General features: G+C 34.8%; 19 non-coding genes across 19 annotated transcripts in view; 11 read left to right on the top strand and 8 right to left on the bottom strand.

The window, feature by feature from the left end:
• Window positions 1-894: 894 nt before the first annotated feature.
• On the bottom strand, window positions 895-966 carry Trnaq-cug. The gene has a single exon. It is a non-coding gene; the product is annotated as a tRNA-Gln (tRNA).
• A 1,088-nt stretch (window positions 967-2,054) lies between these two features.
• Trnaq-cug lies at window positions 2,055-2,126 on the top strand. The gene has a single exon. It is a non-coding gene; the product is annotated as a tRNA-Gln (tRNA).
• A 1,308-nt stretch (window positions 2,127-3,434) lies between these two features.
• On the bottom strand, window positions 3,435-3,506 carry Trnaq-cug. The gene has a single exon. It is a non-coding gene; the product is annotated as a tRNA-Gln (tRNA).
• Window positions 3,507-4,447: 941 nt separating this feature from the next.
• Trnaq-cug lies at window positions 4,448-4,519 on the top strand. The gene has a single exon. It is a non-coding gene; the product is annotated as a tRNA-Gln (tRNA).
• A 1,373-nt stretch (window positions 4,520-5,892) lies between these two features.
• On the bottom strand, window positions 5,893-5,964 carry Trnaq-cug. The gene has a single exon. It is a non-coding gene; the product is annotated as a tRNA-Gln (tRNA).
• A 1,018-nt stretch (window positions 5,965-6,982) lies between these two features.
• Window positions 6,983-7,054, top strand: Trnaq-cug. Its single transcript has one exon. It is a non-coding gene; the product is annotated as a tRNA-Gln (tRNA).
• Window positions 7,055-7,945: 891 nt separating this feature from the next.
• Trnaq-cug lies at window positions 7,946-8,016 on the bottom strand. Its single transcript has one exon. It is a non-coding gene; the product is annotated as a tRNA-Gln (tRNA).
• A 1,000-nt stretch (window positions 8,017-9,016) lies between these two features.
• On the top strand, window positions 9,017-9,088 carry Trnaq-cug. Its single transcript has one exon. It is a non-coding gene; the product is annotated as a tRNA-Gln (tRNA).
• A 973-nt stretch (window positions 9,089-10,061) lies between these two features.
• Window positions 10,062-10,133, bottom strand: Trnaq-cug. The gene has a single exon. It is a non-coding gene; the product is annotated as a tRNA-Gln (tRNA).
• Window positions 10,134-11,111: 978 nt separating this feature from the next.
• Trnaq-cug lies at window positions 11,112-11,183 on the top strand. Its single transcript has one exon. It is a non-coding gene; the product is annotated as a tRNA-Gln (tRNA).
• An 860-nt stretch (window positions 11,184-12,043) lies between these two features.
• On the bottom strand, window positions 12,044-12,115 carry Trnaq-cug. Its single transcript has one exon. It is a non-coding gene; the product is annotated as a tRNA-Gln (tRNA).
• Window positions 12,116-13,953: 1,838 nt separating this feature from the next.
• On the top strand, window positions 13,954-14,025 carry Trnaq-cug. The gene has a single exon. It is a non-coding gene; the product is annotated as a tRNA-Gln (tRNA).
• An 852-nt stretch (window positions 14,026-14,877) lies between these two features.
• Trnaq-cug lies at window positions 14,878-14,949 on the top strand. The gene has a single exon. It is a non-coding gene; the product is annotated as a tRNA-Gln (tRNA).
• A 741-nt stretch (window positions 14,950-15,690) lies between these two features.
• Trnaq-cug lies at window positions 15,691-15,762 on the top strand. Its single transcript has one exon. It is a non-coding gene; the product is annotated as a tRNA-Gln (tRNA).
• A 1,314-nt stretch (window positions 15,763-17,076) lies between these two features.
• Trnaq-cug lies at window positions 17,077-17,148 on the top strand. The gene has a single exon. It is a non-coding gene; the product is annotated as a tRNA-Gln (tRNA).
• A 1,070-nt stretch (window positions 17,149-18,218) lies between these two features.
• Window positions 18,219-18,290, top strand: Trnaq-cug. The gene has a single exon. It is a non-coding gene; the product is annotated as a tRNA-Gln (tRNA).
• A 1,612-nt stretch (window positions 18,291-19,902) lies between these two features.
• Trnaq-cug lies at window positions 19,903-19,974 on the top strand. The gene has a single exon. It is a non-coding gene; the product is annotated as a tRNA-Gln (tRNA).
• Window positions 19,975-22,561: 2,587 nt separating this feature from the next.
• On the bottom strand, window positions 22,562-22,633 carry Trnaq-cug. The gene has a single exon. It is a non-coding gene; the product is annotated as a tRNA-Gln (tRNA).
• A 1,330-nt stretch (window positions 22,634-23,963) lies between these two features.
• The window catches only part of Trnaq-cug, a 72-nt gene continuing 35 nt past the window's right edge, over window positions 23,964-24,000 (bottom strand). The window contains exon 1 of the tRNA in view: window positions 23,964-24,000. This exon is cut by the window's right edge and continues 35 nt beyond it. This is a non-coding gene — a tRNA (tRNA-Gln).

Here is a 24,000-nt window from a genome sequence, read left to right as displayed (position 1 = left end):
TAATATCAGTGAAGCTATTTAGCTCCTGAATTGACAAATGCTTCTTGAGAAAACCTTATGCTTCATCTCCAGTGCTAAGGAAAGTAGCACATCAGCATAATCGGATGTTGAAAGGTACATCCATTTCAATTTAGAACTTTCCTAATTCGAGCTCCTACACCAACAGAAGCAATATCCCTTACCCACGCTGCATCAGTGGTTAGTCACATCGGGATTCGACGTATTCATGTCCTTCGTGTGGATCTTCATTTCCATCTGCTGTTTTCTCCCTTCCATTTATTTCTCCTACGTTATTTTCCGTGTCAGGCATGTCTCGTTTTTTTTTTTTTTTTTTTTTTTTTTTTCTTCTTCATCAGCATATCATCTGGTTCCATGGACAAACAATATATCACATCAGCAGTGTATCTTCTCTTTGTCATGCTTCTAACATGCCAGGATTCAATGCTTACTTTGTAAGCTCATACTTTTCTTTACCTTATGCCGTGGTCTCAAAGGTGCTGCTCGAAGTTTAGTCGGATTAACCAAGCCTCGTCGCGGAATTTGTCATGATTTTGGTTTATATATTTGTCGTGATTTTTGACGCAGTTTTTGCCTTCATGCACTTAGTGTTACCAAATACAGTTTGGGGGGAAGTGGCTTTCTAGGACAAGGGAAAATATTTCGGGGCTCAAGTACTTAGTAGTTTGCTGGCCGAAGCTAATTGTCCCGCGTATTTCACGGTCTTGAGTGTTTACATGCATACATTATGTATATGTATATATAGGATGAGTTTTCAGACAACTCAAAACGCAGCAAGTAGTACACAGAAGTTCACATATACACCTTGACATTAGCTGAAAGGCAAGATTTTGTTATCCTAACTTCCTTATGCTCATGCTTACCACATGTGTCTAAAGGTCCCACCGAGACTCGAACTCGGATTGTTGGATTCAGAGTCCAAAGTGCTAACCATTACACCATGGGACCTATCCATAGTAAGTAACTCTAGAGATTCCATATACAAATCCGCATGTAAAGTATATAGTAAGTTCCTAGCTGATGGCCACTTCCAGTCAATAACTATAATTCCCTCACATGATCACTTTTAACTGTTTGAAATACAGCTTATGCTTCAAAGACAACATTTTGTCACTTTGTCATTACTTATACTTTCTTGTGTGATAAGTTTCCTTAGGTTCATTCACTTAACAGATTCGATAAGATAAGGCAAAGAGAGAAGGGACGCAAAGGACAGAAACTTGCAGAAATATAGATAATCGATGACTTATCAAATGGCAAAAGGCATTAATACTTATATACAATTAAATTAAATGATCAGAAATTAAATTTCCTGACAGATATCAAATGACAAATAAGTAAGTGTTCTTAAATGATATTACAGCTAATAATGATAATAATCTAACAATAATATAATAATCATACTGATATTTAGTTTAATGCGCCATGATAACATGGTGTCTTTTTTACTCATAACCGACACATAAACTGAAGCTATACACATATGTATATATATATGTGTGTGTGTATATGCGAGTGTATATGTATGTGTGTATGCGTGTGTATTTGTATGTGTGTGTGTATGTGGGTATACATGTGTTTTTGTATATATGTATGTGTGTATGTATGTGGGTATACATGTGTTTTTGTATATATGTATGTATGTGTGATAAATGTCTACATAATCAGACACATACATGTATGTATACATAAATATGTGTAAACATATATATAAGTATATATACACTGTGTGTGTGTGTGTGTGCCAATTGCGTGATCCAAAAGATTTATTGTCAATAAAACTCTGAGTTTTAGATCCTTCCACATTATATTTCATCTTCAGTTCTGCTGCACTGACCTTATCTTGTCTATTCTCAGTTAAATTCTAAATTAAATGAACCACCTTACAATTATCCAAAGGGTATTTTAAGCTGTGAAGATTTCGGTCACAGAATTTGAAAGGGTTTGGTCCTATCTGCTTCTTTCTTTGCCGCTTGTAGATCCGCCACACGGAAGATTCAGTAGCATGATCCTTCTATTTACCTCTATGTTTATATGGTCCCATGGTGTAATGGTTAGCACTTTGGACTCTGAATCCAACAATCCGAGTTCGAGTCTCGGTGGGACCTTGTTTATGTACCCCAGATTTCAATAAACGAGAAAAAAACAAAACGATTGGAACTCATTACAGATCGAGAGTAAGCCAGCAAGCAGACAAGCAAGGTATCTTCATTCCTTTATTAAACAGTAATGATGTTGGAGTTAGGGCTACTCCAGGTGCGAAGTGTTGATCCTCGGCAGAAATACATAGTCAATGCAGAAGAGCAAACCATACAACAGTGGTGTGTATAATGGGGCAGGAAAAGACGGATAAACAGGTAAAGCAGGGGGTGTGCGTATATGCATTTATTAAGCCCACGATTTTTCTTTTTCTACTCTATGCTACTTGCATAACTGCCCTTATATGGTATATTTTTCTTCTACTTCTTTTTCAGCCTTTAAAAGCCCAATGTTGGCCTTCCTGAATCTGCGCCACCTGTACCGGTCTTAGCCATTTGTGGCCAAAGGTTTTGACTTTGTCGAGATCATTTGGCCTTTTGACTCCGATGTCCCAACAAGAGTGGCAGGTGATTGAGGTTTGGTTTGCATCATGAGAGAAATGGGCCGTGCCCAACCACGATGCCCCGGTGCGGGTTGGTAGGGCTGGGAATGGTCTTCGTCTAGAATCTCTGACTAAACCTTCCCAACATGGGTGGCCGTGGTTGGCATGGCATGAGTCTTCCTCGATTCTCGCAGGCCCCGTCACCGCTGGCAAGGAGCCACATCCAAGGCAGGGATATATTATCTACAATGTATTAAATATCTTCTAAAAGTAGACCTACCCACCTTTTAACCTCCAAAGGTTACCGTAAACTGTAAATAAATTATCAAATTCGCATGAAGGTAAATGTGATAGTTAAGGAGAAAAAAATTAAAACAATGCAGTAGCACAATTTACCTACCACCAGGCTCTTAATAGCTTCACTGATATTAATTCATACCAATGTAGGCCAACTCAGACATTTAGTAATTCAAATGTTTACAGTATATTCTTCATTTTTTACAAGGCTGTGTGAAAAGTAAAAACTAACAACGCATCCCGGAACATGAAGTTCTCCGATTCTCTTAAAACATAAACAAATAAAAATAAAAGTGTTGAAGGCTGCACTTTTCACCACAAAGCAATAATAATATTAAGTATATAAGTTTTAGAACACAAGACATATGAAATGAGAAGTATTAAGTACCAAATGATTAGAATAAAAGTGTGATTTGACGAATCGGACTACTCCCCGGTCTGAGGTGAGTTGCCAGTTGTTCCTTTACAATAGACGGACTTGTAATCGAGTGCGCCTCTTCATTTCGTTTTGCTTATTGAAATCTGGGGTCTATAAGCAAGGTCCCACCGAGACTCGAACTCGGATTGTTGGATTCAGAGTCCAAAGTGCTAACCATTACACCATGGGACCATATAAACTTAGTGGTAAATAGAAGGATCATGCTACTGAATCTTAGTGTGGCGGATCTACAAGCAGCAAAGAAAAAGGCAGATAGGACCAAACCCTTTCAAGTTCTGTAACCGAAATCTTCACAACTTAAGATACCCTCTGGATGTAGAAGTGTAACGTGGTTCATTTATTTTATAACTTGACTGAGAATAGACAAGATAAGGTCATTACAGCAGGGTTGATGATGAAATATAATGTGGAAGGATCTAAAACTCAGAGCTTTATTGACAATTAATATTTTGGATCACGCAATTGCCACACACACAGTGTATATATACTTACATATATGTATACACATATTATATTTGTGTGCGTATACATACATGTATGTATGTGATTATGTAGACATTTATCATACACATACATATATACAAAAACGTGTATATCCACATACACACACATATATACACACGCATACATACACACATACATACATATATATGAGTGTCTAACACCAGTCTGTCTCGGTTATGAGCAAATAAGAAACCATGTTATCATAGCGCATTAAACTAAATATTATTATGATTATATTATTGTTATATTGTCATTATTTTCAGTATTATTATTTAAGAACACTAACTCATTTGAATTTCTGATAATTTCATTTAATTGCATATAAGTATTATTGCCTTTTGTCATTTGATAAGTCATCGATTATCTATATTTCTGCAAGTTTCTGTCCTTTGCGTCCCTTCTCTCTTTGCCTTATCTTATCGAGTCTGTTGAATAAGGACAAAGTGACAAAATGTTGTCTTTGAAGCATAAGCTGTATTTCAAACAGTTAAAAGTGATCATGTAAAGGAATTATAGTTATTGACTGGAAGTGGCCATCAGCTAGGAACTTACTATATACTTTACATACGTATTTGTTTATGGAATCTCTAGAGTTACTTACTATGGATGGTCCCATGGTGTAATGGTTAGCACTTTGGACTCTGAATCCAACAATCCGAGTTCGAGTCTCGGTGGGACCTTTAGACACATGTAGTAAGCATGAGCATAAGGCAGCAAGGATAACAAAAACTTGCCTTTCAGCTAATATCAAGGTGTATATGTGAACTTCTGTGTACTACATGCTGCGTTTTGAGAAGTTATCTGAAAACTCATCCATGTATACATATATACAATGTTTATATGTATGTAAATACTCAGGAGCGTGAAATTCCCGGGACAATTAGCTTCGGCCAGCAAACTACTAAGTACTTGAGCCCCGAAATATTTTCCCTTGTTGTCCTAGAAAGCCACTTCCCCAAAACTGTATTTGGTAACACTAAGTGCATGACAAATTCCGCGACGTGGCTTGGTTAAACCGACTAAACTTCGAGCAGCACCCTGGAGACCAAGGTATAAGGTAAAGAAAAATGAGCTTGTAAAATTAGCATTGCAACCTGGAATGTTAGAAGCATGGCAAAGAGAAGATACACTGCTGATGTAACATATTGATTGTGCAAGAAACCAGATGGTCAGATCAGGTCCCAACGAAGAGATTGTCATACGAAATAAAAGTGAAGGGAAGGATCTACATGTAAAATCGTTAAATATATAGATTAAAAACAGTTAACTCTATGATAAATTGATAAGTGTCACATATACTTTAGGTTCCATATACTGATAAAGAAAAGGAAAAAAAAAAACGAGATATGCCTGACGGAAAATATCGTAGGGGAAATAAATGGAAGGGAGAAAACAGCAGATGGAAATGAAGATTAGCACGAAGGACATGAATACGTCGAATCCCGATGTGACTAACCACTGACGCAGCGTGGGTAAGGGATATTAGCTTCTGTTGGTGTAGGAGCTCGAATTAGGAAAATTCTAAATTGAAATGGATGTACCTTTCAACATCCGATTATGCTGATGTGCTACTCTCCCTACTATTGCAGGTTGGCTAGAAGTTTGAATTTGAAGCATAAGGTTTTCTTAAGAGGCATTTGTCAATTCAGGATCTAAATAGCTTCATTGATATCAATGCATACCAATGTATGGACAACTCAGACATTTAGTAATTCAAATGTTTACATTATATCATCCCGGAACATGAAGTTCTCCGATTCGCCATGTCTCTTAAAATATAAATAAATAAGAGGTTGAAGGCTGCACTTTTCAACACAAAACAATAATAATATTAAATATATAAATTTTGGAACACAAGACATATGAAATGAGAAGTATTAAGTGTCAAATGATTAGAATAAAAATATGATTTAGCGAATCGGACTACGACACGATCTAGGGTGAGTTGCCAGTTGTTCCTTTCCTGAGCTTGGACGTTTTACAATAGACGGACTTGTAATCGAGTACGCCTCTATATTTTGTTTTGCTTATTGGAATCTGGGGTTCATAAACAAGGTCCCACCGAGACTCGAACTCGGATTGTTGGATTCAGAGTCCAAAGTGCTAACCATTACACCATGGGACCATATAAACATAGAGGTAAATAGGAGGATCATGCTATTGAATCACAGTAGCGGCGAGTCTACAAGCGGCAAAGGAAATGGCAGATAGGACCAAACCCTTTCAAGTTCTATGACCGAAATCTTCACAGTTTAAGATACCCTTTGGATATCGAAGTGTAAGGTGGTTAATTTATTTTAGAATTTAACTGTGAATAGACAAGATAAGGTCAGTACAGCAGGGTTGAAGATTAAATATAATGTGGAAGGATCTAAAACTCAGAGTTTTATTGAGAAAAAATCTTTTGGATCACGTAATTGCCACACACACACACAGTGCATATATATTTATATATATGTTTACACATATATTTATGTGTGTGCGTATACATACATGTATGTGTGTGTGATTATGTAGACATTTATCACACATACATACATATATACAAAAACACATGTATACCCACATACACACACATACATACACACACATATATATATACATATATTTGTATAACATCAGTTTATGTGTCGGTTATGAGTAAATAAGACACCATGTTATCATATCGCATTAAACTAAAATCATTATGATTATTATATTATTGTTTGATTATTATTATCATTATTAGCAGTAATATTATTTAAGAACACTAACTTATTTGTCATTTGATATCTGTCAAGAAATTTAATTTCTGATCATTTTATTTAATTGCTTTTAAGTATTAATGCCTTTTGCCATTTTATAAGTCATCGATTATATTTATTTTTCTGCAAGATTTTGTCCTTGGCGTCCCTTCTCTCTTTGCTTATCTTATCGAGTCTGTTGAATGAATGAACCTTAGGAAATTTATCACACACAAAAAAATAAGTAAGGACAAAGTGACAAAATGTTGTCTTTGAAGCATAAGCTGTATTTCAAACAGTTAAAAGTGATCATGTAAAGGAATTATAGTTATTGACTGGAAGTGGCCATCAGCTAAGAACTTACTATATACTTTACATACGTATTTGTTTATGGAATCTCTAGATTTCCATACTATGGATGGTCCCATGGTGTAATGGTTAGCACTTTGGACTCTGAATCCAACAATCCGAGTTCGAGTCTCGGTGGGACCATTAGCCATATGTGGTAAGCATGAGAATAAGGCAATCAGTTATCTGAAAATTCATCATATGTATACATATATACAATGTATATATGTATGTAAATACTCAAGACCGTGAAATACCCGGGACAATTAGCTTCGGCCAGTAAACTACTAAGTACTTGAGCCCCGAAATATTTTTCCTTGTCCTAGAAAGCCACTTCCCCAAAACTGTATTTGGTAACAATAAGTGCATGAGGCCAAAAACTGTGTCAAAATCACGACAAATATATAAACCAAAATCATGACAAATTCCGCGACGTGGCTTGGTTAATCCGACTAAACTTCGAGCAGCACCCTGGCGACCACGGCATAAGGTAAAGAAAAGTATGAGCTTGTAAAATAAGCATTGCAACCTGGAATGTTAGAAGCATGACAAAAAGAAGATACACTGCTGTGACATATTGTTTGTCCAAGGAACCACATGGTCAGGTTCCATATGCAATTTGTCAATTCAGGATCTAAATAGCTTCACTGATATTAATGCATACCAATGTATGGCCAACTCAGACATTTAGTAATTCAAATGTTTACAGTAAATCATTCCGGAACATGAAGTTCGATTCGCCACGTCTCTTAAAATATAAATAAATAAATAAAAAACGAAGAGGTTGAAGGCTGCACACAGAGCAATAATGATATTAAATATAAAATTTTGGAACACAAGACATATGAAATGAGAAGTATTAAGCGTCAAATGATTAGAATAAAAATGTGATTTGGCGAATTGGACTACTCCACGGTCTAGGGTGAGTTGCCAGTTATTCCTTTCCTGAGCTTGGACGTTTTACAATAGACGGACTTGTAATCGAGTACGCCTCTACATTTTGTTTTGCTTATTGGAATCTGGGGTTCATAAACAAGGTCCCACCGAGACTCGAACTCGGATTGTTGGATTCAGAGTCCAAAGTGCTAACCATTACACCATGGACCATGGAAACATAGAAGTTAATAGGAGGATCATGCTACTGAATCTTACGTGTGGCGGATCTACAGGCGGCAAAGGAAAAGGCAGATAGGACCAAACCCTTTCAAGTTCTATGACCGAAATCTTCACAGTTTAAGATACCCTTTGGATATCGAAGTGTAAGGTGGTTAATTTATTTTAGAATTTAACTGTGAATAGACAAGATAAGGTCAGTACAGCAGGGTTGAAGATTAAATATAATGTGGAAGGATCTAAAACTCAGAGTTTTATTGAGAAAAAATCTTTTGGATCACGCAATTGCCACACACACACACAGTGCATATATATTTATATATATGTTTACACATATATTCATGTGTGTGCGTATACATACATGTATGTGTGTGTGATTTTGTAGACATTTATCACACATACATACATATATACAAAAACACATGTATACCCACATACACACACACATATATATACATATATTTGTATAACATCAGTTTATGTGTCGGTTATGAGTAAATAAGACACCATGTTATCATATCGCATTAAACTAAAATCATTATGATTATCATATTATTGTTAGATTATTATCATTATTAGCAGTAATATTATTTAAGAACAAAAACTTATTTGTCATTTGATATCTGTCAAGAAATTTAATTTCTGATCATTTTATTTAATTGCTTATAAGTATTAATGCCTTTTGCCATTTGATAAGTCATCGATTATATATATTTCTGCAAGTTTTTGTCCTTAGCGTCCCTTCTCTCTTTGCTTATCTCATCGAGGCTGTTGAATGAATGAACCTTAGGAAATTTATCACACAAAAAAAAAATAAGTAATGACAAAGTGACAAAATGTTGTCTTTGAAGCATAAGCTGTATTTCAAACAGTTAAAAGTGATCATGTAAAGGAATTATAGTTATTGACTGGAAGTGGCCATCAGCTAAGAACTTACAATATACTTCACATACGTATTTGTTTATGGAATCTCTAGATTTCCATACTATGGATGGTCCCATGGTGTAATGGTTAGCACTTTGGACTCTGAATCCAACAATCCGAGTTCGAGTCTCGGTGGGACCATTAGCCATATGTGGTAAGCATGAGAATAAGGCAATCAGGATAACAAAAAACTTGCCTTTCAGATAACATCAAGGTGTATATGTGAACTTCTGTGTACTACTTGCTGCGTTTTGAGAAGTTATCTGAAAACTCATCATATGTATACATATATACAATGTATATATGTATGTAAATACTCAAGACAGTGAAATTCCCGGGACAATTAGCTTCGGCCAGCAAACTACTAAGTACTTGAGCCCCGAAATATTTTCCCTTGTTGTCCTAGAAAGCCACTTCCCCAAAACTGTATTTGGTAACACTAAGTGCATGAGGCCAAAAACTGTGTCAAACCACGACAAATATATAAACCAAAATCATGACAAATTCCGCGACGTGGCTTGGTTAATCCGACTAAACTTCGAGCAGCACCCTGGGGACCACGGCATAAGGTAAAGAAAAGTATAAGCTTGTAAAATAAGCATTGCAACCTGGAATGTTAGAAGCATGACAAAGAGAAGATACACTGCTGTGACATATTGTTTGTCCAAGGAACCACATGGTCAGGTTCCATATGCAATTTGTCAATTCAGGATCTAAATAGCTTCACTGATATTAATGCATACCAATGTATGGCCAACTCAGACATTTAGTAATTCAAATGTTTACAGTAAATCATTCCGGAACATGAAGTTCGATTCGCCACGTCTCTTAAAATATAAATAAATAAATAAAAAACGAAGAGGTTGAAGGCTGCACACAGAGCAATAATGATATTAAATATAAAATTTTTGGACACAAGACATATGAAATGAGAAGTATTAAGCGTCAAATGATTAGAATAAAAGTGTGATTTGGCGAATTGGACTACTCCACGGTCTAGGGTGAGTTGCCAGTTGTTCCTTTCCTGAGCTTGGACGTTTTACAATAGACGGACTTGTAATCGAGTACGCCTCTACATTTTGTTTTGCTTATTGGAACCTGGGGTTCATAAACAAGGTCCCACCGAGACTCGAACTCGGATTGTTGGATTCAGAGTCCAAAGTGCTAACCATTACACCATGGGACCATATAAACTTAAAGGTAAATACGAGGATCATGCTACCGAATCTTACGTGTGGCGGATCTACAAGCGGCAAATAAAAAAGCAGACAGGACCAAACCCTTTCAAGTTCTGTGACCGAAATCTTTACAGCTTAAGAAACCCGCTGGATGTTGAAGTGTAAGGTGGTCCAATTATTATAAAATTTGACTGAGAATAGACCAGATAAGGTCAGTACAGTAGGGTTGAAGATTAAATATAATGTGCTTTATTGACAATGAATCTTTTGGATCACGCAATTGCCACAAACACACACACAGTGTATATATACTTATATATATGTATACTCATATATTATATTTATGTGTGCGTATACATACATGTATGTGTGTGATTATGTATACATTTATTTCACATACATATATACACAAACATATGTATATCCACATACATTTACACACACGCATACACACATATATACATACATATATATGTGTCTAACATCAGTTTATGTGTCGGTTATGAGTAAATAAGAAACCATGTTATCATAGCGTATTAAACTAAATATTATTGTTAGATTAACATTATTATCAATATTATTATTTAAGAACACTAACTCATTTGTCATTTGATATCTGTCAAGAAATTGAATTTCTGATAATTATATTTAATTGCATATAAGTATTATTGCCTTTTGTCATTTAATTAGTCATCGATTATCTATATTTCTGCAAGTTTCTGTCCTTTGCGTCCCTTCTCTCTTTGCCTCATCTTATCGAATCTGTTGAAAGAATGAACCTTAGGAAACTTATCACACAAAATAAATTAAGTATTGATAAACGGACAAAATGTTGTCTTTAAAGCATAAGCTGTATTTCAAACAGTTACAAGTGATCATGTAAAGGAATTATAGTTAATTACTGGAAGTGGCCATCAGCTAAGAACTTACTATATACTTTACATACGGATTTGTTTATGGAATCTCTAGATTTACTTATTATGGATGGTCCCATGGTGTAATGGTTAGCACTTTGGACTCTGAATCCAACAATCCGAGTTCGAGTCTCGGTGGGACCTTTAGCCACATGTGGTAAGCATGAGCATAAGGCAGTTAGGATAACAAAAACTTGCCTTTCAGCTTAAATCAAGGTGTATATGTGAACTTCTATGTACTACTTGCAGCGTTTTGAGAAGTTATCTGAAAACTCATCATATGTATACATATATACAATGTATATATGTATGTAAATACTCAAGACCGTGAAATACGCGGGACAATTAGCTTCGGCCAGCAAACTGCTAAGTACTTGAGCCCCGAAATATTTTCCCTTGTTGTCCTAGAAAGCCACTTCCCCAAAACTGTATTTGGTAACACTAACTGCATGAGGCCAAAAACTTTGCTAAAAATCACGACAAATATATAAACCAAAATCATGACAAATTCCGCGACGTGGCTTGGTTAATCCGACTAAACTTCGAGCAGCACCCTGGAGACCTCGGAATAAGGTAAAGAAAAGTATGAGCTTACAAAGTAAGCATTGCATCCTGGCATGTTAGAAGCATGACAAAGAGAAGATACACTGCTGATGTGACATATTGATTGTGCAGACATTTAGTAATGCAAATTATTATAGTATATCAATCTGGAACATGAAGTTCTCTTAAAATATATAAATAAATAAATAAAAATAAACGAAAAGGTGTTAAAGGCTGCACTTTTCAACACAAACCAATAATAATATTAAGTATATAAGTTTGGAACACAAGACATATGAAATGAGAAGTATTAAGTATCATATGATTAGAATAAAAATGTGATTTGGCGACTCGGACTACTCCACGGTCTAGGGTGAGTTGCCAGTTGTTCCTCTCCTAGACATGTAATCGAGTGCGCCTCTTATAGTGTTTTGCTTATTGAAATCTGGGGTTCATAAACAAGGTCCCACCGAGACTCGAACTCGGATTGTTGGATTCAGAGTCCAAAGTGCTAACCATTACACCATGGGACCATATAAACTTAGAGGTAAATAGAAGGATCATGCTACTGAATCTTACGTGTGGCGGATCTACAAGCGGCAAAAAAAGAGGCAGATAGGACCAAACCTTTTCAAGTTCTGTGACCGAAATCTTCACAGCTTAAGATACCCTCTGGATGTCGAAGTGTAAGGTGATTCATTTCATTTGACTGAGAGTAGACAAGATAAGGTCAGTACAGTAGGGTTGAAGATGAAATAGTAGAAGGTGGAAAGTATCTAAAACTCAGAACTTTATTGACAATATACACTGTTTGTGTATATGTTATGCCATAAAACAATTATTCTATCAGTAGAAAACACCTGGCATAAGCAAATACAAGTACACTTATAATGTTACTTAATTAGGATTCAAATTACACTTGATATAATTATGTAATTTAATTCAGTCGGCCATATTTAATACCTTTAATCAATTCAGATAAATAGCTCTTTATCTTTCATATGCAGAGGAGTGAAGGGTAGAAATCATACGCAAAGCATAACGTGAACAATACAATTCATTTAAAATAATTAGTAATTTGAAATATGGTGTAACACATCAACAAAAACAGAAAACTCGACATAATTAAAATAACTTGATTGCACTTAAATGCGTAAATGAACAGCACCGTCAGAGGAGCACGTCTCACACATGCCACAGTTCCTTGTCCTTCGCCAACCCAGCTGCCACACTTATGCACTCGCCTGGCGTGTACATTCACACACCAGCGTTGGCTTAATGACTGTCAATGGCTGCAAGTACAATCAATTATCAACAATACAGCGGCGTTTATGCGACGTGTAATTCATACAAATGACAATACATTTGCCATTAGTCTGCCCAAGTGTACAATTAATTGATACGCCGTGCCAACACCGCAACCACGCAGGTAAGCAAACAAGCATTCCTCTCAGTAATTGCCACCTGGACACCACTTGTAGTGAGGATTACTATGGCACTATTCCATGGCATTCCATACACAACACTATGCGAGTATGCAATGCATTACGCACAACATATATACATATATATATGTTTATATTTATGTGTGTTTATACATACTTATGTGTGTGACTATGTATGTATACGTGCATACATATATGTGTATATATACACATACATTTATGCATATATATACAAATATATATATACATACACAAACAAACATATGTATATCCATACACACACACACACGCATACACACAAACACACATTTATATATATATATATATATATATATATATATAAAAGTGTGTGTGTGTGTGTGTGTCCGTGTACAGTTTGTGTCGGTTATGAGTAAATAAGACAGCATGTTATCAGAATTCAATATCATTAAGATTATTGTATTATTGTTAGATTATTATTAGTATTATCAGTATTATTATTTAAGAACACTTAAGAATTCTTTGGTCGTTTGATATCTGTCAAGAAACTGAGTTTCTGATCATTCTTTTTATTTTCATATAATTGTTAATACCTTTTGGCATTTATCTATAATTCAACGACGCACGACGATCTTCGTCTTTCATTTCTACTCTTTCGTCGTCTTACGACATATCTATATTTCTGCAGATTCTGTCCCTTTCGTCCTTTCTCTCTTAGTCTTATCTTATCTAATCTGCCAAATGAATGAACCTAAGGAAACTTAGCATTCAAGGAGTATGTCACGATAGTATGAAAACAACAAATAATGTTTTTCAATTAGTCACAAGGAAAAGGTGCTTATGTAAAAGAATTATGGTTACTGACAGACAGTGGCTAAGAATTTACTATAGCTACGCTTGACACACGGATTAGCTTCATGGAATCTCAGGGGGGGGCCAATAGGAATGGTCCCATGGTGTAATGGTTAGCACTTTGGACTCTGAATCCAACAATCCGAGTTCGAGTCTCGGTGGGACCTTCGTTATTTCATACACGCCACAGAATTGCTATGCTTCTGTTCTTTAGTATAAACACCGTTCCCGCATATCAGATGGATATCAATTGGGGAGCTATTTGAGATATTCGTGTGTGTATGTATGTATGTATGTATATTTATATATGTATATGTACATATATTTATATGTATATTTATATATATACTATTATATACATACATATAATATATATAATATATATATATATATATATATATATAAACACACTCGAATCTATCGTGGTTGAAAGGTAGGGTTATTTTCATTCCGGGAACCCAGTTCAAGTCTCAGCTGGACCTTCGTTGTTTCAAACAGCTGATCTGAAACAAAACGAGTTGAATAGGATAGACAGTATAACCTTTTTCTTTAACTTTGTCGTCTTAACATTCTTTGAAATTAACACATATAGAGTAAAGATCACACACATATATAAACATACATTATGTGTGTGTGTTTATGCTTAAGGAATTTGATACATCTATTAAGAACCCTTTTAGTGGTCTGCTGATGTAATCGATAACACTTTCTGATATCCACGTTTTCGTTAAATTTCATATAATTATCTATTTCTGCAAGTTTGCGTCCCTTCTCTCTTTACCTTAACTTATCTAATCTGTCAAATGAATGAACATAAGGAAACTTATCACACACAAAAAAAAAATAATAATAAAATAACAAAATCTTGTCTTTAAAGCATGAGCTACATTTCAAACAGTTAAAAGTGATCATGTAAAGGAATTATAGTTATTGATTGAAAGTGGCTATCAGCTAAGAACTTACTATATACTTTACATACGGATTTGTTTATGGAATCTCTAGATTTACTTACTATGGATGGTCCCATGGTGTAATGGTTAGCACTTTGGACTCTGAATCCAACAATCCGAGTTCGAGTCTCGGTGGGACCTTCGTTATTTACATGCCAATGATTTGTTACACACGTATACTTAAATATATACACCTTTCCAATTTCAAATGGGTATCGTATAAATGAGAAGTTTGCGATATTTGTATATATACATATAAACACACGGACACACATACATACCTACACACACACAAACATATATATATATATATATATATATATATATATCGATTCATATACATGTGCGTACGGCGTTTATGCGACGTGTAATTCATACAAATAACAATACATTTGCCATTAGTCTGCCCAAGTATACAATTAATTGATACGCCGTGCCAACACCGCAACCACGCAGGTAAGCGAACAAGCATTCCTCTCAGTAATTGCCACCTGGACACCACTTGTAGTAAGGATTACTACCTATCTCTCTTTATATATATATATATATATATATATATATATATATGTGTGTGTGTGTGTGTGTGTGATATATATATATATATATATATATATATATATATATATATATGGGTGTGTGTGTTTGTGTGTGTGATCTTTCAAGGATCCTGGATCCTGTTGTCATATGATACCAAGGAATTGACATTACAATGTTAGTTATTTATTGGAAAACAAATGAAAAAATCATAATACTGTACTATGTTGAATACTTTTATATGCCACAGTTAATCATGGGGATACTTGTTTTTATTACACTTCTGGAATGGAAAGATGGCCTAGATAATAATCCATAGTGTGATGCATGTATCACAGATTCATTAGTGGTTCCATGGTGTAATGGTTAGCACTTTGGACTCTGAATCCAACAATCCGAGTTCGAGTCTCGGTGGAACCTTGCTTGTTTGCAAACCCTGGTAATATAACCTGTAAAGCAGATAGCTCTCGGAATAATATTGTTTCTTACGCAATATACAACCCTTTTCATTCTTGTGGCAGGAACTACTCTAGTATCAGATGAAGCAACACTATCAGGTGTCATTACCCGTCTTCACTGACTGAATTTTATTTCGCTCTCTCTCTTATCTCTCTCTGAGGGAATAGAGGCAGTCAGCAGATACCTTTAACGTTATTCTTTAGTTCTCTCTCTCTCCCTGTCTCTGTCTGACTGTCTCTCTTTCTCCCTCTCTCTCCCTTTCTCCATCTTCCTCTTTCAATTTCAGTGCCAAGATCTATGCGTGTGTACCTTGGTTATTTATCTCCTAAAGAAAAGGCTGCGGTTTTGTTGATAAAAACAAAAAAAATATTTTAGCATAGTCATGTTTAACCACAAAGCTTACTGGACAAAAGAGAGTGGGAATGATTAAATTAACAAGGATCTTATGGTGATATTCACTTTTTTTTTTGTTTTGTTTTGTTTATTCCATCTTTTTTTTTTTTTTTTTTTTTTTTTTTTTTTTTTTGAAGAGCGGGAACGTCTCCCGCCAAATTACATTTAGTAATACAGCTTCTTCATCTTCATATGTAAACGAATCTTCAAAAATAACTGTGTTCCAAGTACATTTTGCTTCTAACACAAATTACAAATAAGCAATGTTTCCTGCTTTTCACACACACCTCAAATTATTGCTAAGCTAAACGAGAAACAAAACAAAATCGACAGATATAACACAATGTCAATATTAGTACTTAGCTGTAATAAATAACAGAAGGGGGAAACAGGAATGTTCCAGAGACCTTTTCGCTTCAGGTAAAAGATTTTCGTTATATCCGCGTATCTTGCTGTTCTTCACTTTGTTGTTATATATGTGATTTGTTCGGCATGAATTCTCTTACTTTGAATCAACAACCTGAGAACCGATCTCTTTATAACCTTAAGAGATCGAGTGTTCCCCGTCTTGTAAATCCGTTTTTTGATTAGTCATATAGCTTGTTTACTTCATGTCGAACGCGTGAAAAGGTTTAACCTACTCTTTAGGATATGAGAATTCGTAAAAGATATAGCTCGCGTCCTAAATTCTTGAAATTAATATGAACTGTGGGTAGAATATCATGGTATCCATTAAAAAAAATCCTGATATATCACAAACATGAAAAGAACTTATAGGATTAACAGAATGGCTTGTAGTGCACCGTAAGTCAAAGAATAAGTATGCAGCCCTGTTATAGTCCTATTTTTATACTTTACTATTTACATATACATCCTACCAATGGTCCCATGGTGTAATGGTTAGCACTTTGGACTCTGAATCCAACAATCCGAGTTCGAGTCTCGGTGGGACCTCTTCCATTTATAACCTTGGCCCACCGCCACCTCCACCTGCACAGCGGCACCGGATGTATAAACACGAACACAGTTACATTCAGATTTCGGGACTTACCTGATGACTTTGTATAGAAGCTATTGTGGAGATTTCCATTAGATTATTATGAATGGGCTTGAATAATCTTACATTATAAGATATGTCATCATATGTCATCATAATAGTTCTGATAAAGATATAAAATCCCAAATTAGTTATAAATATTTCTTCTGTATCATATTTAGTCCTGTAGAGATATTTAGTACTTTTAAAAATTAATAGTTTTTCATATTGCGACAAATATACTTGTATGTATCCTTAGATCATTAATTTAAGTAAATGAGAAAAACAAACATTTTTATCGTTTACGGTTCATATTACGTAAATATTAACTACCACAACTATCAGCAATTATGAAATCAACAAAAAAATCTATACATATATATGTATTTATTTACATATACATACATACATACACACACACACACATATATATATATATATATATATATATGTGTGTGTGTGTGTGTGTGTGTGTATGTATATATACATATATATGTATATATGTGTGTGTGTCTATATGTGTATATATATACATATATGCATACATATATATACATATATATATTTATATATGTATATATATGTGTGTGTGTGTTTGTGATACACACACTATATATATATGTGTGTGTGTGTGTATGCACACATTCATATACATTCATATATATATAGAGAGAGATAGATAGATAGATAGATAAATACACACACATATATAAATATATGAATATATATATATGTATATATATGTGAATATATATGAATATATATGTATATATATGTGAATATATATGAATATATATATATATATTCTAATACAGGAAATTATTGATATATTAGAAGTAAGAGAAGTTCTTATAGAACTATATGATTGGTCGATGATTAACAAGGGATAACGTATAATGCCTTCTAAGTGCCGTAATTATCCATTCCTTATACACATTATTTCGAGTGGTCCCTGAATAACATAGCATAACATAGTTCCCTATTGTATGGTCCCATGGTGTAATGGTTAGCACTTTGGACTCTGAATCCAACAATCCGAGTTCGAGTCTCGGTGGGACCTCATCTGTTTATACCTTTGGACCATCGCCAATTCCATCTACACAGTGTCATCGATGCAAGAGCAGGCACTAATTACAGATACTGTATTACCATCCACCTGACATATTCTTCATGATGCGATATGGAAACCAGTGTAACGACCTTCCAGTTTTAATGAAAATAAAGAGGGTGGCTTCAAATCAGATTAATCAAGAAAATGTTGAGGACTCGGTTTGCTAACCAGTTCTCGTAGGTCAGACTTCTAGAATTTTCGTGGATCAAGGGATGCATGCAATAACGGTTATTTGCTTGCCGTAGTTCATTCAGTTATTTAAACAAGGTCAATATATAACTATTTGTGTGTCACTATGAACATTGTCATACTATCATATTCATAAATACGTAAACACACACGCAGAATATATATATATATATATATATATATATATATACATGTTAATATATATATATACACACACACACATGTGTTTGTCTCTGTTTGTGTGTATGTGCATACATTTATGTGTATGTAAGTAGACAGCTTAGCATAATATTGTATGTATTTATTTGGTAGAAAAACCTACAATGCAAAAACTAGATTTATTGAAAATGAGACTACAGTTTCGAAATCCACCTGGATTCCATCTTCAAATAGTCTCATTAAAAAAAAAAAAAATCTAGTTTTAGCATTGTGTGTGAATGCACACACACACATCATTTATATATATTCTTGCATGTTTCTATTTGTATATATATGTCTGCATGCATGAATGTGTACATACATACATGCATGCGTGTGTGAAAGTGAAAGGGCCTTGAGCAACGGATATGCGTATATACAGACCACCTCGCTTCCCTCTGGGTGATGCTAAAGCAGTTTGATCTTGGTTGCAACAACAAAGGGGGAGCCGCTCCTTCGCAAGAATTGCTGTTTTTGGATCATGAATGCTGGAGTTATGGTAATGCATATATATATATATATATATATATATATATACATATATATACATATATATATATATGTGTGTGTGTGTGTGTATGTGTGTGTGTATGTGTGTGTGTGTGTGTGTGAGTGTGTGTGTGTGTGTGTTATGTGTGTGTATGTATGCATGCATATATATACATATATATGTATAAATATACGTACATCTTTATAGATATATGTATGTACACACACACACATATATATGTGTGAGTGTGTGTGCACATATATATGTATACATATGTATATATATACATATACATATTAGTCTGTGCGCGCGCGCGTGTGTGTGTGTGTGTATGTGTATGTGTCAGTTTGTTTGTGAACAAAGCTCATTGGGACAAATGTAGAAAAAGGTTTAAATGAGAATGCATAACTTTACAACACAAGCAATGAATTGGACGCATTTCGATTAAATCGTAAATTTAATCGAACCTCTTCCGCTTTGAAGACATTCATTCTCATTCATTCTTTATGCCGCGTGTGCTTGTGCATATATGTGTGTGTATGCATATGTAAGTATATTCACTTTGTGTCTTTGTATGAAAGGCGATGGGGCTTAAATTGACACATATTTACGATGCACTGTGCGAAAGCAGTTAACAAGGTTTTAGCGTTAAATTCATTATTCCCTTATACCATAGTATCTTATGGTCCCATGGTGTAATGGTTAGCACTTTGGACTCTGAATCCAACAATCCGAGTTCGAGTCTCGGTGGGACCTCATCCGTTTATAACCTTGGACCAAAATCTAAATAAGTATAGACCTTGCTTTGGACCGCAGCCACCTCCGGGTGTATCAACAAACGCTAATTAGTATATGCATAGTAAGGAGTTCCTGATGACGCAACAAGAAAGTTATACTAGAAATTATAATGAGAGAGGGAGATCAGTGCGATAAATAGAGAGATAAAGAAGTCTACATCACATGATGCCGATAATGATTGATCATTTCTCATATATTACGTATCACATGCATTGTAACGTATCCACTCATGACGTGGACATGGAATTGTCTTGCTATATTACACAGCTATCTTAATGATCACTTACATATATCTATCTGTCGATCTGTCTATCTATATATCTAAATATATATGTATGTTTATATATGTGTGTGTGTGTGTTTGTCTGTGTGTGTATTTATATATATATATATATATGCATATATATACATATATGTTTACATATCTATCTCTCTCTCTCTATATATATACACATATAAGTGATATATATATATATATATCATTCATTATATAATTCTAAAGCTCTCACTCTTAATTGCAATTCACAATAACAGTCATAAAATCCTCAATAAAAAACTCAAAGCATAGCATATACAATACTGCTGCCACACCATAAAAGATACATAACCTTTCACTTTTTTCCTGTGATGGGAGTTATAATCGTATATCCCTTAATGGAGTCTTCCTTTGCACTGCACATTGAATACATACATGGACGTGCATACATACATACATGCACCTACCTCATACATACATACATGCACCTACGTCATACATACATACATGCACCTACGTCATACATACATACATGCACCTACGTCATACATACATACATGCACCTTCGTCACACATACATACATGCATTCATACATACATACGCATACACACGTTTGCATGTGTCTGTGTGTGCTTTTGTGTGTGTGTGTGTGTGTGTGTGTGTGTGTGTGTGTGTGTTCGAGTGTGTGTGTGTGTGTGTGTGTGTGCGAGTGTGTATGTATGTGTGTGTGTGTGTGTGTGTGTGTGTGTGTGTGTGTGTTCGAGTGTGTGTGTGTGTGTGTGTGTGTGCGAGTGTGTATGTATGTGTGTGTGTGTGTGTATGTGTGTGTGTGTGTGTGCGTTTGTGTGTTTAACTCATTAGCGCTCAGAAAAACTAGAAAACGAAAAAAACAACAAATAAAATGATGCTTCTGACGATATGAATAATTATGTTAATAGTAAACGATGATGCATTGATATAATCTTGCATCATCTTTCGTCAGCTGCATTTCAAACCGGACGCCATATATACATATCAGTTTGAACGATAGCCAGAGAATTTTAAGAACCTTTCTTTGCATAAGAAAATTTATTCTTTAAACCCAGAACCCTCGACGTTTATAACAAAGACCGAGCACAAATCTTTGCATCAAAGGAGTACTTTGCAACATAGATAATATTGTTAACTGATATATATATTATTTATATATATATAATCTCCCTTTCTCACACGCATATATATACATCTGTATCTATCTATCTATCTACCTATATATATGTGTGTGTGTGTGTGTGTGTGTGTGTGTGTGTGTGTGTGTGTGCGTGTGTGTGTGCGTGTGTGTGTGGACTACAGCAATCCGAGACCAAGATCGAACCTCGATTGTACATTTGCAGATTATTCAGATGCTGATTGTAATGAAAGAGATGTACTGGTAAATATTATGAATTTCCCGTTAAGGACGCAATAGCAGAGAAATGTTTTTATTAGCTCCTGTTAAACCCCAATCTAGCTGTGAGAAATAAATAAAATGTATATGAATGATTTTACTTATCAATAGAATGCTAGCTTCTGCACGTGCAGTGAGAACAAAACGATCACATTCTGGTACCTCTGAATGATCTCACCTGATTCTCACCTTAATCAAATAAATTTCCTAGCTGATTACAATGCCGGCAGCGCTACGGTAGCCACTTGACATTCCTACGGATGTCCGCGGCACTTCTAAGGGAACCCCAACAATACCTCCTTGTAAGTACGTGATACACTTAGAGAAAAAGGTGTGCATCTACACCTGCTAATTACCTCTATACAAGGAACCACGCTTCACTAGCTGACCTGTCAAATGCAACATGTGACGCATACGGTGGGCTCCTTACGTGTTATGTTTCAGTGTTTACGGTTGTCTTTATTAAAGCGAGTGTATATACAATATTGTATACACACACATACATTAACACACGCATTCATACACACACAAAGACACACATTAACACACACACACACGTATATAAATGTACTAATTGACACTCCTGCGTAAAGAGTGGACGGGCATAATAATAGTATGAAATATCCAGAGCTATGGGAAAGGATGACCTGCCGGACAGGTCGAGATACCGTGGGAAGTCTGGGTTCCCAAATCCTTCCTGAGTGATTTGATTTAAATTCATCCTCCACGTCCTAGTTACAGATTTTATATTGTAGATATACTCTAGTAATTTACGTGGATATAATTTAGTCATTAAACGTGGAAATCATTTATTCATTAAACGTACAGGTCAAGGCGGCGTAAGTCCATGGTTAAACGAATGAGGTCCCACCGAGACTCGAACTCGGATTGTTGGATTCAGAGTCCAAAGTGCTAACCATTACACCATGGGACCATAGGATACGTGGGCAAGGAATATAAAATCAATCTAACGTACTAATTAATCTTTATCACAGTGTAATTAATTCCCCCACCTGTCACATAAATACACAAAGTGAATATACTTACGTATACAATATATATACATACATATATACATATATATATACATATACTGTGTATGTATATATAAATATATGTATATGTATATATACTGTGTATATATATAGTATACATATATATATGTATACAGTATATACATACATATATATACAGTATATACATACATACATATATATATAATGTGTATGTCTGTGTGTATATATGTAAATACATATATATACATATACATATATATATATACATATACTGTGTATGTATATATAAATATATGTATATGTATATATACTGTGTATATATATAGTATACATATATATATGTATACAGTATATACATACATATATATACAGTATATACATACATACATATATATATAATGTGTATGTCTGTGTGTATATATGTAAATACATATATATACATATACATATATATATGTAAATACATATATATAGAGGGACGTAAATATTGATAGATAGACAGATAGATAAATATATGAGCATATAAGTATATATGTATTATTTTATATATATGTATATATATATGTGTGTGTATCTGTGTTTGTGCGAGTGTCTGTGTTTCTGTGTGTGTGTGTGTCTGTGTATGTATACAGAAACACACACACATATATATATTAAATATACATACATGTATGTGTATGTGTATATAATATATATACTTATGTATATATGTATATATATAATATACATCACCGTAACTCCTGCATTTATTGATCAAACAGCATATACACATGCGTAGACACACAGAGACACACACAGACACACACACACTTACACACACACATACACTCACACACACACACATACATATATATGCATATATATATACATGTATAGATAGATAGACAGATAGATAGATAGTATAGATATATAGACATATGTGTATGTTTGTGTATGCCAGTATGATAGTAATCATAGTCTCACACAAATCGTTACAGGTTGACTTTGTGAACAGGTATTGCAGGTAAAGCTATATAATAACTATGCAAATAACTGCCATTACTTGAAAACCCTGATCAACGAGAATCCTAGAAGTTAGGCCTACGAGAACGGGTTAGCCTAAAGACCTTCCCTGGTTAATCTGGTTTGAAGACACCCTTTTTTTTCATAAAACCGGAGGATCGTTAGTCTGGTTGACATATCGCATTATGAGGAATATGCTGCTAGGTGCAGGTGGAGATGACGATAGTGCAGAGTCATAAATGGAAGAGGTCCCACCGAGACTCGAACTCGGATTGTTGGATTC

The sequence above is a fragment of the Penaeus chinensis genome, chromosome 40, assembly GCF_019202785.1.
Source record: "Penaeus chinensis breed Huanghai No. 1 chromosome 40, ASM1920278v2, whole genome shotgun sequence".
NCBI classification, from domain to species: domain Eukaryota; kingdom Metazoa; phylum Arthropoda; class Malacostraca; order Decapoda; family Penaeidae; genus Penaeus; species Penaeus chinensis.
The sequence above is the reverse complement of the archived record's forward strand: the minus strand, read 5'-3'. Positions and strand labels throughout refer to the sequence as shown.